The sequence below is a fragment of the Artemia sp. Qi Xiang Cuo genome, chromosome 1, assembly GCF_049724085.1.
Source record: "Artemia sp. Qi Xiang Cuo chromosome 1, ASM4972408v1, whole genome shotgun sequence".
NCBI lineage: Eukaryota > Metazoa > Arthropoda > Branchiopoda > Anostraca > Artemiidae > Artemia > Artemia sp. Qi Xiang Cuo.
In genome coordinates this window covers 8,252,429-8,268,558 of record NC_142794.1, presented here as the reverse complement: position 1 = coordinate 8,268,558, position 16,130 = coordinate 8,252,429, and the positions used below count along the sequence as shown (strand labels likewise).

Below are 16,130 nucleotides of genomic sequence, written 5' to 3'. Positions count from 1 at the left end.
CTCAAGCGTCAAACAGGCTCCTAGACGGCCAATCATGCTAGTGTCATTTGATTGACGGGAGCTTTTGGTCAAAATGATTCACCGTCTAGGGCCTTCATTCTTTCATTTTTTTTTTCCGCTCCATGGTGATCTTCCCTATTTCCTATTCCCTATCCCAATCCCTTCCCTATTCACTATTACCTGCTGATGAAACAGCTTCGTATGCATTTTTTTTGTCTAAAATATTGTTCCAAATGTTGTTACTTCATTGACTAATACTATTCAGAGGATACGCATCTGTATGAATGGTTGAACAACATTGAAATTAATTGTACTAAGTCTAACTTTATAATTTTTGGACGATCTGGTAATTTTTTTCACATGAATGTTTTCAGTTGAAGCTAGAAGCCATCCAATACGGACGAAGTCAACTGTTCGATATATTTGTATCGTTATGGATGAATCACTCTCATTTAAAGATCATATAGAGATATTTCAATTTCAAATATATAAGCTAGAAATGCTGGTATAATATAAAAACAAGAAAATTCTTCATTTGTTCCTGAAAACATAAACGTCTGAAATAGAATATATTTTAGTTATATATTTTAGTTTTAGAATATATTTTAGCCCCTACGTTTTGTATTGCTGTTTCAATATGGCTGGGATGTTTTCCTCAATCCTTCGTCCGGTCGAGTTTTGTAAAATATTGTTAATAGAATATTAGCTAATATAAGCCTTATTGTTTCGCGTCGTGAGGCTTAGGTTAGGTTGAAAATACTTCCAGAAACTATATAAAGTAAAGTATTATATTTTCATCATATTTTAGTATATTTCATTAGGATTAACCTAACTTCACTTCTAGAGTGTGTATACAAAGTAAGAATTTCATTGTTTTACTGTTTTCTTTTAGTTTTTATATATTCCTAGGGATAAATCTGGAGCCTTCATGGGGGGGGGGGTTTAAAGAACAGACAATAAGGAATATAATGGTAATACTTTTGTTTCATCAACGTATTTCCTTCATAAGTGGCCAATCACTAAACATTTACCAAATTAACAAACTTGATTGGTTTTTATACTATTGTTTGCATGTATAATTGCGTCAAAGGCAGATCCACTTCTTTTTTAGGTGGGTTCAAACATGTTAATGATGTTCATTCTCATGGCACAAAGTTGGTGAATAAAATTTATGCTAGAAAATTAAAAAAAAATTTCTTTAGTTTTTAGATGTGCCAAGTTATAGAATTCGTTGGGCGAGTAAATTATGATTAGTTGTGATGTAAGTGAATCTTCAGGGCAGCTGAAAAAACAATTATCTTATAAATATTATTTTAATGGTTAAATTGATAGGATCTGCAATTGATAAAATGGTACTAAATTCTCAGTATTATTATTATTTCTTTTTCTATTTTGATTGATGTGTATTAAGGAAGGAGTATAAATTTAGTGGTAGCACGGTACGTGACGCTATTGTTATATTTTTTTTGTTTTTGAACACTGTCTAGGGTAAATGTTTTTTTTGGATTTTTTTTACCATTGCTCCTCCATGTCACGCCCTCGCCTTTGGAGGGGAAGTGGGTGTCTTAAGTTTTGTTTAAAATCGATATTTAATATAATAAAGAAAAAATACATTTGTTTCATGATTTTTGTTTTTTCGTCTTTTCTCATGTTCGCTGGGTTCGCTGGCTCCTGTTAATTCGCTGGGTCCAAACTACCCCTTTCTCTTTGCCACTCCCGTATGCAGGGCTCGTTAAAGTTTGGATTTCTTAACGCCTGGGATGAACATACTGCATTTTTCAGGAGCCTGAACATCAGTTCATTATTAGGACGCCATTCTACCATTTCTGGTCGAGTGGTGTCACTTCTGTCAGTCTTCGAACTCCGTCAGTCGCCATCCGACTGAGTGGTTGACCAAAAACTGTGAAATGGTGGATAAAGCGGTCGTAGTATCTAACTAGTCCCATAAATGCTCATACATCCTTTTTGAAACGTGTATTGGATAGCCTACAACTCCCTGGACCTTGCGTCTTGATGGTTTAATGACTCAAATTCCAAAAATGTGTCCCAAGAACTCTTTTTCTGTACTGTTGAACCTACACTTGATTGGATTGGCTATCAATCCTGCTGACAGCAATCTATGCAGCACAAACAACGTTTCGATGTTTTGCAGATAATCCTTAAAAGCTGAACTGAAAATAACAATAGCGTCAATATTGAATTACAAAACTCAAGCCCCTGAGGACATGATCCAGGAGCTTCTGGATTCCACTATCTACTCTTTGAATCCCAAACAGCATTACAAGGAATTCGTATAAACCATATGGTATCACAAATGCTGTCTTTTGTACACTGTCAGGATGTGTTTTTATCCACCAGTATCTTTGATTTAAACTCCACCATCCCTGTTTGCAGGAGGATCTCCTCCGTGTGAGGTAGTGAATAATTATTCTGGCTTGAAATTTCATTGATATTCTGATAGTTGACAAAAAACTACACCGTGGCACCTAGCTTTGGTGCCAGCCCTATCGGTGACTCATAATCACTCTCTGAGGTTCTTATGATTCTGTCTTCCAACATATTTTCCAATACGGTTTGCAAAAGGTGCCACTTTGCAGCTGGAACTCGGTAGAGTTTCTTTTGCGACGATGGGTTTCCCTGGCGTGTCCAAGAGGGTCTTTCTGTTTCTTCTTAAAATTGCAGACAATTTCTTTTTCTGATCCTCAGTCAAAGTTCCATTAGCGGATCCTTGGATGATTTCCTTAAATGTTTTGTCGTTTCTCATCTTAATGGTTCTTCAATCTGTTCGAGACTTGTGCCCACGCAATTGTCTGTTTGAACAAAGAAGATATAGTTTCAAACTGCCCTGTGGTATTTGTCAAGGAGGTTAGTGTGGCAAAGTTTTGACTTCTTTTTCCCCTTGGAAAATTTCATCACGTAAATAACGCTTCCAACTTTCTTCAGTATCTTGTACGGGCCTCGCCACTATATCTCACTTTTGCTTTTTCCATGGAGCCAGAAAACCAACACTTCCTCTTTAAATTAGAATTTTCTCAGCCCACAGTTGTGTTCATACCAGGTCTTTTTTCGTTCCTGAATGGACAAAAAGTTTGTCTGTGTAGTCTCGGTCTAGTTACTAATTTTTCTTGCTGGCTGACAGGGATAACTGACTACCAATTCAAGCGCGCCTTTTTCTTCTCCTTGCAACATATCTGGTGGTCCTCTGGCAGAATCCCCGAAGATCAGCATAAATACTGAGAAATCCATAAAACTTGTTAAGTCTTCCTGTGAGTGATCAAAACATATGGAAGATAGTAATCTGTTCGCAATTATTTGGCTCGTATCTGACGATTTTCTTTGTACTTGCCGTAGGATTCTATTTAACCTTTCAGCCAATTCATCCAAATGGGTTTGATGCAAAGAGTCACATAGGGTACCTGCATAGTTGGGGAGACGAGGTTATTTTCGTTACTGGTCGAGGTTTCTGAAGGTCTCTGGAGAAAATCTTGATTAATTGGTCAGCTTTCTTACGTGAATGAATTTAGCGAAGCAGCATTGACTCTGATATTTGGGTGTATTGTCGCTTATCGTCAGGATCCACTTGAGATCGTTTTCCTACACCCTAGTGGCCCCATCAGGTTTATTTGAATCTATTTTGTACAAACGACTCTCAATGATTGGAAGTGGTCTTATTGGTATCTTCTCTTCCTGGCACTTTCCGACTGTTATCTGACAGTTGTGCACTCTCGGTAGTGCTTTACCATGGGTAAATACACATTCGACGAAGAAATCTTTCTGGGACCCTATTAGTGTTTGCTTTTTTTTTTGTTTAACCATATGCTACCACTTCTGCTCGTCTCGATCGTCATCCTTGACAATACGGTAAAGGGCCTTAGTAATTAAATCTGTTGCTGCTGAAAGTTCAGCCTTAACACACGCCTAAAATTAATGTTTGATTTCATCCATCTTTTGAAATTCAAGAAGACTTTTTCTTATTGTTCAGGGACTTCTGGCTGCTTGACTTACTCTGAAATGTAGCCTTCTTTTGGCTACGTCTCTGTCCCAATCTCTTATGTGTCTTTACTCATCCAAAAAAGTACCTAGTCCGTCAAAGTTCAGCTGCCATGTCTCCGAAATACTCGTTTGTGACTCAGCCTGCTTGCTTGGTTTGGCCTTCGTTATCACACACATCACCTTCTGAATCAGCCAGTCTTGAAAACTCTGGAAAATTTCTTCCAGGCAGGAACATCTATGGGATCCGATACGAAACTGCAACCTTTACTGGAATTTCCACCAGTAAGAAATCTGCTTATTTCATCCGAACGTCCGGTTTTACCACAGGGTATCTATGCGCGTCACCATGTCTTAGAATTTTTGACCCCTTCCAGTATTATGACTCCTCTGGTACAAATCTGAGTGCAAAACTATTATTTCTGCCCTACTCTCCACAAACATTTTGACATTTGTTCCATTAACATCTAATTTGCCCTGAAGCACGACTGCTGTCCAAGCTGACTGTTGTTGATCCGGCCTTTCCGGGCTCTCAGTCAATAAATCCTGTTGTCTATTCTCTGGGTGCTGCTTTCTTGTCCGACAGTTCTTCGCAAAGTTTGTTGTGTCATTATACACAATGAAGCTTCTTTTGTTTCCAATTCAACAACTCTTATCGGAGCTTCCCTTCCTTGGAATCAGCTTTCAACTGATAACTGTTCTCGCCTTTTTCACGTTTCTGGTTTCATTTCTTTCCTTCCTTGCTGGGATGCTAGGCCCTGAATGCGCCGTCGATCTTCAAACAAAAACTTTAGTTTTTTTTATTATCTCGAGGGGATACTGGCTGTTATTATAGTGCTGCCTCCGTAAACTGCTTTACTTGCAATAGCTCAACAGTTTCCTTTTCTTTCTTCTATGACACAACCACTCTGGCCGGGTGGTTATTTTTTTTGCCACCAGGATCTCTGCTGCGTTCTCAGCGAGGTCAGATCGAGCCATGTATCGACGTTTATTGCTAGCTTCCTTCTTGATTCTCTGTATTTTTGTTCCTCTTTCCTTCCACTTTAGAAGCGTATACGGCAGAGTTCATTTGTGACAAACTACTTCTCATGAATTGCTGTCTTAACTGCATCATAATCAGGAAATATATCCGCCAAAACTTGACATCGTCTCCAGGGTGGAGTCAGATAGAACCAGATACGACTGCACAGTCCACTGCTCCCTAAAACAGTCACTTGAAGTTGCAGTACTCGCAAACACGTTTAAAATGAGTCTTTGTCATCAGTTTCTCTCAGCTTCATGAGCTTGGGCCTAATTGTGGATTGTGTCACTGCAGACTGATGCTGATTTGCTGCAAGTGGCAGTGACAAACTTTCTCTTTAGGGCATCCAGTGCTGTCATAAGCTGATCAAACTGCGGTGCATCCATTAGAATTGGATTCTCTTGGCTCGAAACTTCTGGCAATGCTTCTAACGCTATCTTTCCTTCCATTTACTCTGTTCATGCTTTATTATCTTCTGTTAAAGAAATAGCCTCGGGAAAAAATTATTGGACCTCTCAGCCGAGCCCTCAGCCCCACATACAGCTGCTGGTACGCTTGACTGATCTTACAGTGACGTTTTAAGAGAGTCTACGTTGGTCCTCCTAGTGGGAATTACCGATGCTCCGTCGTTTAGAGTATCTGGTAATTTTGCGCGACCTTGGCTGAGTGAACTAGACCTAGTCTTTCTCACAGACGCAAAAATGGTTCTCAGGCATACAACTTCACCAACTTTAGGTTAGAAAATAAATTTTCTTTCACTTAAAAGTTATCCTATAATCATGCCAAAAATTCAAGAAAATGCTACCTTTCTTTGTCCATCTAAATACTGATAAAATTTAATCAGAAATTTTATGGACAATTTTGTCAATCAAAAAAGGGGACAGTAACTGTAAGGGAAAACATAAGAAAATATAATATCTGAAGTTTACAGTACAATAAACTAGAAAGTTTAGACTTTTCTCAAAAGCCTGAATGGCAAACTAGAATTATAAAAGCAGTAAAATTTCGGTAGCATAATTAAAGTACTTACCATTAACTCAGGATATCTAAAAATACCATTAACTCAGGATATCTAAAAACAGGATCAATTAAGGGTATAGCAGATACTTTGTACCTATTTCGGACCCACCGTTTAGAATCTCTCCAAATTCAAGGATCCTATGCTGCCGCCAGACACTGAATGTGGTAACTTTTGTCAAAGCACCTAAAATTCAAAGCACATGTCCAAAACTAATCTAAAATTGTAAGATATTTTTGTTGCGCAAATCGAAAATATCCTGAGGTTTTAATATAGGTACTTATTCTTCCACGTTCAAGAAAAGTCTAACGCAGCGTTGCCAAAACTTTGAAGTAAGCTGTAGGCCCAGCAGTTTTCCGACTAAAATTGTACCGCCAGAGCATAATTTTTGTCATCGGAACACCAGGTTAAAAATTTGCCATAACAAGAAGAAAATGTTTGATGAACTAAATCTTCAACAGGTATCAAACTCAGAAAGGAGCAAGTAAAACCAAAATGTACTGGAAAATATAAATTGTGCTAAAATCTTTTTCAAATGTACCCAGGGCTGGATTTAAAGCTTTGACGCGTTAAGGCCCAAGCGTTTTTGCTGCTCTATTTGGTACTGGTGCATTATGCGGGCCCACCGCTATAAACTGTATCAAGGAAACCAGTCACGAAACCCTTCAAACGGGTTACTTGCAAGAGACTGCTATAGATAAACGATTAAGAAGCGTTGTTTCTCAATGAATTAGAATATTTAAACGATTATTTTTTGGGGTTTTGGGGGGGTGGGGGGCACAAAGGTACCTAGGTTAGGTTAGGTTACGTATTTAATATATGCTGTGCTTTATCCCCACCCCCCACCCTTAATGTGCAAATATATAGCCCAAGTTTGTTTCTAAACTATTATATATTCATCCTTTATTTTATTTTATTATTTTATTAGCATTAACCAAACTTGACTTCTTCGCGGTGCCCGCATAATGCACCAATATCTTCCATTTTTGCGAGAGTTTAGGAAAAATCCCCTAAAACTTGGGGATTATTAGTTAGTTAAGTTTATTAAGAAAAATAAAACTTGACAATGCATACATATATAATACATGAAAAACAACGTCTTTCAACTAAATCTTTTAACCTGCCCATGAACTCGCAAAGGTGACTAAAACCCAATAGCGGAAGCATTGAAGAGAACGCAACTGATGAGCCAAAAGTAATGCAAGGCAGAGGTGATACCAAAATCTCAGCTGCTATTCTTGGGAGATGTCTGACAGTTTATAAGTGGCAAAAGAATTCCCTTGTTGTTTTAAATCATTTTTCTGCGAATAGGCAGCGCGGCAGTAGAGTGCACCTAGTACTTTGACAGTCAATCACATCAGTCCAGTTTTTGTTCAAAAAAATCACTCATGATAATTTATTGCACCCCTGGCATTGTGCGCCCCTAAGCCCAGGCCTAGTCAGTCTATTGGTAATTGGCCTGAATGTACCGTATTGTACCAGGATCTCTAAATCAAACAGTTCGTGGTAACGAACTGTAAGTAAGGAGCGACCCGGCTCAATGGTAACCGAAACTCTAGAAAACGGGTTTTTGATACCAATATATATATCAAAAGAATCAGATTTCAATGCTGATTTCATATATATAACTTTCATTAAGTTTAGTGCTACCTATCAAAAGTTACGCGCCTGAGAAAATTTGGCTGATTTTCAAAAAAAGAAGGAAAGACCCCCTAAAAGTTATAGAACCTTAATGAAAATCACACCATCATATTCAGCGTATCAGAGAACCTTACTGTAGAGGTTTCAAGCTCCTATCTACAAAAATGTGGAATTTTGCATTTTTTGCCAGAAGAAAGATCACGGATGCGTGTTTATTTGTTTGTTTGTTTGTTTGTTTGTTTGTTTTTTTTTCCCAGGGGTGATCATATCGACCCAGTGGTCCTATAATATCGTGGAAGGGCTCCTAGGAACGGAAATTAAAAGTTCTAGTGCTCTTTTTAAGTGACCAAAAAAAATGAAGGGCAACTAGGCCCCCTCCCACGCTCATTTTTTTCCCAAAGTCACCCGATCAAAATTTTGAGATAGCCATTTTGTTCAGCATGGTCGAAAATATGATAAAAATGTCTTTTAGGATGACTTGATCCCCCAAAGTCCCCAGGGGGAGGGCTGAAAGTTATGAACTTTACTCAATGTTAACATATAGTATTGGTTATTGGGAAGTATACAGACTTTTTCAGATGAGATTTTTTCTGGTAGGTGGGGGAAGGAGAGGGTCGGGGGCTATATGGAAGGATCTTTCCATGAAGGAAGTTTTCATGGGGGAAGGGACATTGCTATGAAGGGGGCGCCGGATTTCCCAGCATTATTAAAGAAAAAGATCAGGAATTAAATAAAAAAAAACAAGTTTTTCAACTGATCAACTGATTGTGATTAAGAGGTCATTTTTAAAGAACTGGAAAAAAAAATTCGAACTATAGTTTAAAGAGCAGGGTATTGACTAGGGGGCGAACCCCCTAATATACGTGTTAAAAATTTATGAATATAGAAGTTCATTACGTAAGTTAATTCTAAGTTACGTATATTTATTACTAATAAAAACGTTCGTAAATAAAATTAAACAAGTTTCGAGAAAGCCATTTAACCAAATATAATATGCAAATTTTGTTTTAATTATTCATGTACGGTGAGCCAAAATCAAAACCTGCATTAATTCAAAAACGTTCAAAAATTAAATAAAAAAAACAAGTTTTTTTAACTGAAAGTAAGGAACGACGTTAAAACTTAAAACGAACAGAAATTATTCCGTATATGAAGGGGGCTGTCCCCTCCTCAACGCCTCGCTCTTTACGCTAAAGTTTGACTTTCTCACAACTCTATTTTTTTAAACAATAAAAAAACTTTAGCGTAAAGAGCGAGGCGTTGAGGAGGGGACAGCCCCCTTCATATACGCAATAATTTCTGTTCGTTTTAAGTTTTACCGTCGTTCCTTACTTTCAGTTAAAAAAAACTTGTTTTTTTTATTTATTGTAACCAAGATCGGTACAATCGCACCGCGTTGGCAGCACTCATCTAATGTAAACAGTCACTCCAAAGGATTCATTCAAAGTGAAAATAGTTGTCATTGGCTCCCAGCCAACACAGGTAAAATAAACATTGCCAGACTGAACACTAATAAACTAATAAGCTGAGAAAATATTTTGAACGAAAAGAAAAAAAAATTTAAAACCATTACAGTCCCTCGCTTGAAACATTACAGTCAGGGTACAACAAATAGATCAAAGCACAAAATAAATTGTGGAAAATTTCACGACTAGCGGCATATCAACATTATTGATAGAGTCGTGAATATTTAGAGTAAAATAAGGTACTTACTTGTTACAGTGACCACATTCAAGAAGGGAAGTTAGATTAATCGTAATGAAATATACCATAATATGATGGAGATAATCTCACTCAGGCAAAGCTGATTATCTGAGAGTGGACACAGAAAACCGGTTTCATTACAGATCAAGAACAAAGTGTGGTCACTATCACACTTAATTACTTAAAAAAAAATCTTGAAAAATAAATTTCCCCGATTGTAAAACACGTCTTTTATGCAATTTTCTAAGCCACAAATGAACAGAAGGGGTAAAGATATGAGTTTGGAAAATTAATGTGGGAGCATAATCTATACTCCAAATTTATTCCAGAAAAAAATTAATTCTCCAAATTGAACCATTGTACTTGCCATAATAGCAAACAATCACTCATCTAGAACTTTACCATAATACTTATGAGACTAACAGATGTTAATTGTCGCCTCTCTCCGTCGTTCCCTCCTCCATTTTGGTTAACATCTTGTCATTATAAATAATAATTCAAGTCATTTTGAGTTATTTCACCAGTGGACAATACTATCGATTACTATCCAAAAGAAGCCTGTGTTTGTGAGTCAGCATTCAGTTAAAAATATTTCTCTCAGGTAACGGTCTAGTAATTCACATGTGAGATCTACCTTTTGTTCGTCATTGTTAAGTCTTGGCTATGATGAGGCACGGATTGAAAATGAAAGAAAAAGTGTTTGATTAAAAATCGTTTTAGTGTTTGATATTTGGATTACTTGGAAATTACTTAAGGATAATTCGACTTTTTGCGGTAAGAGTCTCTTGTGCTTCTCAAATATTAAATTTTAAAAACGATCAGAAATTAAATAAAAAAACAAGTTTTTTTCAACCGAAAGTAAGGAGCAACATTAAAAATTACAACGAACAGAAATTGTTACGTATGTGAAAGGGGTTACCCCCTCCTCAATACCTCGCTCTTTACGCTAAACTTTGACTTTTTGCTCCAACAAGTTAAAAATGAAAAACAAGGGCCGTTAGTTAAAATAATAACCTTTTTAAAAGTTCGGTCAATATATACCAAATCATATTATTGAGTTAGGACTAAAGTGAATACACCATTCGATGCCTTTTTTTATGCTGATTACGAATATAATAAGCATTTCTATCGGAAATGAATTTCAGCCCCCCCCCCCTATATAGGCCAATTCAGGGTTAGGTTAGGTTAGGTTAGGTTGGGTTAGGTTCGGTTGGGTTAGATTTAGGCTTTATAGGGGGGGGGGGGCTTAAATTCATGTCCGATATAAATGCTTATTACATTTTTAATCATAAGTAAAAAAGGAATTGCATACTGCATTCACTTTATTCCTAACTCAAAAATATGATTTCGTAGATATTTACCAAAAGTTCTAAAAAAAACTTTAACGTAAAGAGCGAGGTATTGAGGAAGGGATGAACCCCCTAATATTTTCCTTTCGTTTTAAGTTTTAATGCTGCTTCTTACTTTCATTTGAAAAACTTGTTTTTTTTATTTAATTTCTGATCGTGTTTTTTAATAAGGCCAGGAAATCCACCGACTCCCTCTCCATGGAAAATTCCTTTCCTTCATGAAAATGTCCTCTTTGGAAAGATCCTTCTACGTAACCCCCCCCCCCCTAAAAGTATCTAAAGGCTATACTTCCCAATAGCCAATACTATTTCTAAACAATGGGCAAAGGGTAAATATTGAGCAGTTCATATCATTGAACTAAGAATAAAGTAAACATGCCACTTGATGCTTTTTTATTAGCTTTTTGTGTAGGCCTATAATAATCGCTTTTGGCGCAAAATCACTTTGGTAAATGTTTACCAAATCATTAATTATTGACTTACGAATAAAGTGAATATACCACTCGATGCCTTTATCATGCTCTTTACGAAAATAATAATCATTTTTGTCGGAAATGAATTTTACCCCCATCCCTATATATACCGATTCAAGGTATATATTTGCACATTAGGGGTGGGGGTGTTGGTAAATTTTATTTCTGGTGTAAATGAGAGGTAAGATTAAATTTTACCCCCTCCCCCCTAATGTGCAAATATATACCCTGAATTTGTATATATAGTGGTGGGGGTAAAATTCATCTCCGACAAAAATGATTATTATATATGGAAAGAGCATAAAAAAGGCATCGAATGGTATGTCTACTTTATTCGTAAGTCAATAATATGAACTGCGAAAAATTTACCTTTGTTTAGACATTGAAAATATTTCGGCTAGGGAGAGCGTTCGTCAAAGGGTGGAGTTTTGATGCAAAACATCCCAACTCTCATTGAACCTTCAAGCCAATACAGAATTAGTTCTAAGGGAGAGACGAGGGGAGGATGGAGGTAGAATTGGATGCATAATCCCAGGATCGTATTCAGAACTTTTGTTTGGGGCTATTTTTTCAAGTGGGGTTTGGGGGGGTAGGTCAGTAAAAAAAAGGATAAAAAACGCATCAAAAATGTAAAATTAACATTTAATCTCTCTTGATTTCCAGGAATAATTCAGGTCTACGCTGTTATTATGAAAATAAAAAATTAACATTTAACCCCGTAATAGCAGAATCTATTCCGTATAGGAAGGGGACTGGCCTTTCCTTATTCCCACCACCGCCTCATTATCGTAGAATCTTTAGAGGATGATCATTCGATCAGAAATTGAGAGTTTTATGAGAGTTTTACATTTATTGAGAACTTTTTTTATGAGTCGAAAGTGATTTTAGACCAACCAGCCGCGGGAGGATATTATCCGGGGGGGGGGGGGTAAACACCTAGCCCCAGAAAACGCACCGATTTGCAATTCTGTAGTTTGTGGTAGCACTGGGCGTCAAATTTAAAGGGAATGTGGGCGGATAACAAGCAGAAAATAAGCTAAAAATACACGGAATTATAGACAGGCTAAGATGGTGTAGCTTTATTTTGAAGGTGTAGCAGTCCTTGATCAAAATATTTGTAATGTTAGACTTTTAACGGGCGATGAGCATTGTCAAATTTAACTATTTAGTTTTGCTGTTTTATTTTCATGGTTCAGCCTGAGAACATCAACGAAGATGCTATAGGACCTAAAAACTTCATAATTTTTTAACAACTAAAAGACAATTATTAGAAATTGATGGTTTTCAGTTATAAATAAATATAAGATAGGTACGCGGGACAAAAATTTAGTTTTTATATTCTTACTAGTTTAAGGCTCCTAGTACTTTGGGGTATTACAGAAATTAATTTAAAATCACTGAAAATTGCAATTCCAGATTCTTATTATATCCCCTCCCCCTTTATTTTCGTATAATGTGTTCATTTGTGCAAAGGAAGGGGTGAGGAGAATAGATGAACCTATTTCCCAAAAAAGCTGACTCCAATCACCTATTTCTGCTTGTTATGTATTTTGATGCATCTGTTAATTTCCTTCAAAGTTTGTTATATATCGTTTTCATAGAAAGAAACTTTTGGTGTAGCTACCCTGTTTGATGTGTCTGTCACAGACCCATAGTTCTGTCCTGGGGGGGTTAAATTTATGTTAGGATTTGCTATTTTTATTGACAGAAATACATAAATGTATATGCCCCGAAGCCGCCCTCATGCTAGTATTTTGACCGACCTCAATGTCAAGTTCATGTTCTTTTCCTCTAATCTTTGACCTGAGAAATTGTTGAACCATTTCTTAACTTGATCTTGTTTTCCTATTGTGACTTGAAGTAATGGTTTATTATAGTGGCAGATAAAGCGTCGCTAATAGTGGCAGACAAAGAAAATAACATAGCTCGATGTCGATGCATAATTATAAAAAATTACGATTTCTGATTTAGCAATAAATTGCATAATATGGCCCAGTAAACTTCGTTTTCAGATTTTCTTGATGATTTATCCCCAGGCAATTTGTATTATAATCAAACTTAGAGATAACACAAAAAATTACGGATGACCTGTAGGGTCAACAACGTGTCCTGTTTATAAGTGGTCCAAGTGGATAATGATCGTCTTTTAAACGCAAAATTTAAGTGGTCAATCAGAATAAAGACTTTAGGCAATTTTTGAAACTGGAAAATATGTCAGCTTTTAAGATGAGTCTGGCAAAACATAATTTTAGTAGGTTCAATAAAAAATTTATGTTAATGCAAACTTTTTTCATCAATTCCATGTTAGGTCATTCTTCCGCCCTTACAGGACAAGCGTGACGTTAAAAGCAATGAAAATTCGGAAAATCTTCGTATTTTAAGGACAAATTCTTCAAAAATTATATTGTTTCTGTGTTCTTAAGAGAAAATCTTAACAAATAACAATACAGTTAGTCAACCACTGGCCTATGGCATGGAAATTAAATGTTTTCAATCCACTGCCCTCCAAAAATCTAGAGATTTTCCTTATATATTGTATAATTTATTCTAGTTGTTCAAACAGATTGTGGGAAAAGCAGGGTTAGAAATTGTTCCTAGATTTAATCTTCTATTCAAGTATTAATATTGCCTACTCAAAGCGAGAAAAAGAGAAGGTGTTCCATACTATCTTGCTGAAAAGTGGACTTCAATTCCATTGCTTTATTTTTGTGACGTCTTTTCAAAATCAATTATTTTATTTCTTGTCTTTGGAGAAAAGAGCCTTGCCTTTTTTTAAAAAGGAGTATCTAATACCGATTGACAAACTCAGACAAACAAGGAGCCTTAATTCCTGGAGAGACAAATAGCTCCGCCTTTTTAAACCTTATTGATTCTTTCATGAGAAATGTTATGGATTTGAACAGTTTCTCTGGGGTATGCTGGTAAATGTATCTGTCAATTTTCGACAGACTGTTCTTAAAAACAATTATTCGTCAAAAACAAAATCTAAAAAAACAGTAATTTCCCAAACCCGAGCCATGCAAAATAAAATACATAGGGTCCTTACTAATGATTTGTGATTCATTGTTATTCCGCAAGAGATAAAGGTTATACGAGACGAATTTACAATATGAAATTTGGACATGTAGTATGTGCAAAAACTACTGATTAATCAAAAATGCGTCATACGGTAGCACAAGAACAAACAAATTCTAATAAACGAAGATTTTTTTAAGACACTAGGCAAACATCTAACAAATATTACGAAACTAACAAATATTATTAACCGACTCATAACTAACATGTAAACCAATTTAAAAAAAAAAACAAGCCAAAATAATCCCTCCCCCACCGAAAAAAAAAACACCAAAGATTAATACTGATACACGCTGAAGCGGCTTTAGGGGGGAGACAGAGGGGTCACTTGCCACGGACGCAGAAATTGGCGTGCAGAATTTGAAAGAAATAATCTAATGGTTTCAGTCATATTGTAATTTTATTTTTATTGAAATAAAATTGACGGCGCAGTTCGCAAAATTTTGTTAATAAATGAAAATTTTGTTGAAATTTGGCCTGAAAATTTTGGGGAAACAGGGGCTGGGGTGCTAATCAAGATTTTTCCCCGGGCGCAAGAGATGCTAGAACCGCCACTTGATACACCGTATAGTTGCGACTAATTAGCCACCTTATTATAAAACAGGTAAACTTAATAAGAAGAGAATGATCGCTGTTACTGGTAAAAATCCCCTTTTGCCGTTTTTCTTTTTTTCCTTTTTTATTAGTATTGCTTAAGAAAGTTTGCTTGTAACTCTGACGTTAGTCTTCAGTATATTCATATTGGAATAGCTGAGCGGGACTTTTTGTACTGTTTTATTTTTGCCTTTAATTATTGAGAACTTTTTGTACTGTTTTATTTTTGCCTTTAATTATTGAGAAAGAGTTGGTCTGCTCGATCCATCAATAAGCTTAATATTAACCCCACTTACTTATATTTGTGGTACATTTTTATTACAAGATTGATTTTTTTCTGGTATATCTTGATCATCCATTAGAATTGAGCGAAACATTTCCATAGCTACGAGCAGGCAGGTACGCATTATGAGCGCGGTACCCATTTCAGGTTGAGACTGAACTTAAAAAATCACAGAAATTATTAAGAAGTGGGGGGAGGGGCTATAGAACTTGTAACATTCCATTGACAACTAGTCTGAACATCATTATCCAGGGTCTCTGACTAACCATGTATAAGCCAATGTAAATTTTGCTGTATTGATAATGTCGTCATAAAAGAAAAAAAGCAACAAGGAAATTCTTCCTTTTATACGTGAAACAGCTATGCTACGAAATAAATGGCATTTTTTATTTATCTTGGGGTTTTCCTTTTTGTTGAAATTTGTCGAAATTTCATTTTTGTCGAAATTTGGGTATAATTCTAACATAGTCGTTTATGAAATATCGCTTTTTAATGTAAGACGTACGTAACACTACATACGTTACGGTACGTTACGCAAGACGTACTTAACGTACTGTAGCAATTACGACTTGTCTATCGATCAAATTAACTTGATTTTATCTTCTTCTGTCATTCTTTCTTGAAGATGAAGGGAAGTCTTTGGGACCGTCAGATTCCCAGGAAATCTTGGTGTATTTCACAATTCTCTAGTCTGTTTTCGTATACTTATACCATCTTGTGTTTTCAATTTTCCTGATTCTCCAGACAAACAAATCTTGCACACGTGTTTGGACGCAGCCTACACATTTCTGTGATTGAAGAGCATATTATTGGATTATTCACGAGTAAGGCAATATATTCCTTTATGATGTACTTCACTAAGTAAACTACCGGATTTAGAATAGATTGGACTTCTCACAAAAAGCCTGAAACTAGGAAAAATGGATTCAAGAAAGAGGCCCCTTATGTAGCCTCGTTTTTGAAAAACCATATCCTATTTTTT

The 16,130-nt window shown here is 36.2% G+C and overlaps 1 long non-coding RNA gene across 3 annotated transcripts in view; it reads left to right on the top strand.

Annotated features, from left to right (window-relative positions):
- LOC148955980 (uncharacterized) overlaps positions 1-16,130 on the top strand; it is an 86,230-nt gene that overhangs the window by 42,435 nt on the left and 27,665 nt on the right. For 2 of the 3 annotated variants that reach the window (XR_016142131.1, XR_016142132.1), the window contains exon 1: positions 10,003-10,148. The exons of the other annotated variant lie outside the window; for it this stretch is intronic. This is a non-coding gene — a long non-coding RNA (uncharacterized LOC148955980). Of the gene's footprint in view, positions 1-10,002; positions 10,149-16,130 lie in introns of those variants that run through there. 3 annotated transcript variants of the gene reach the window in all.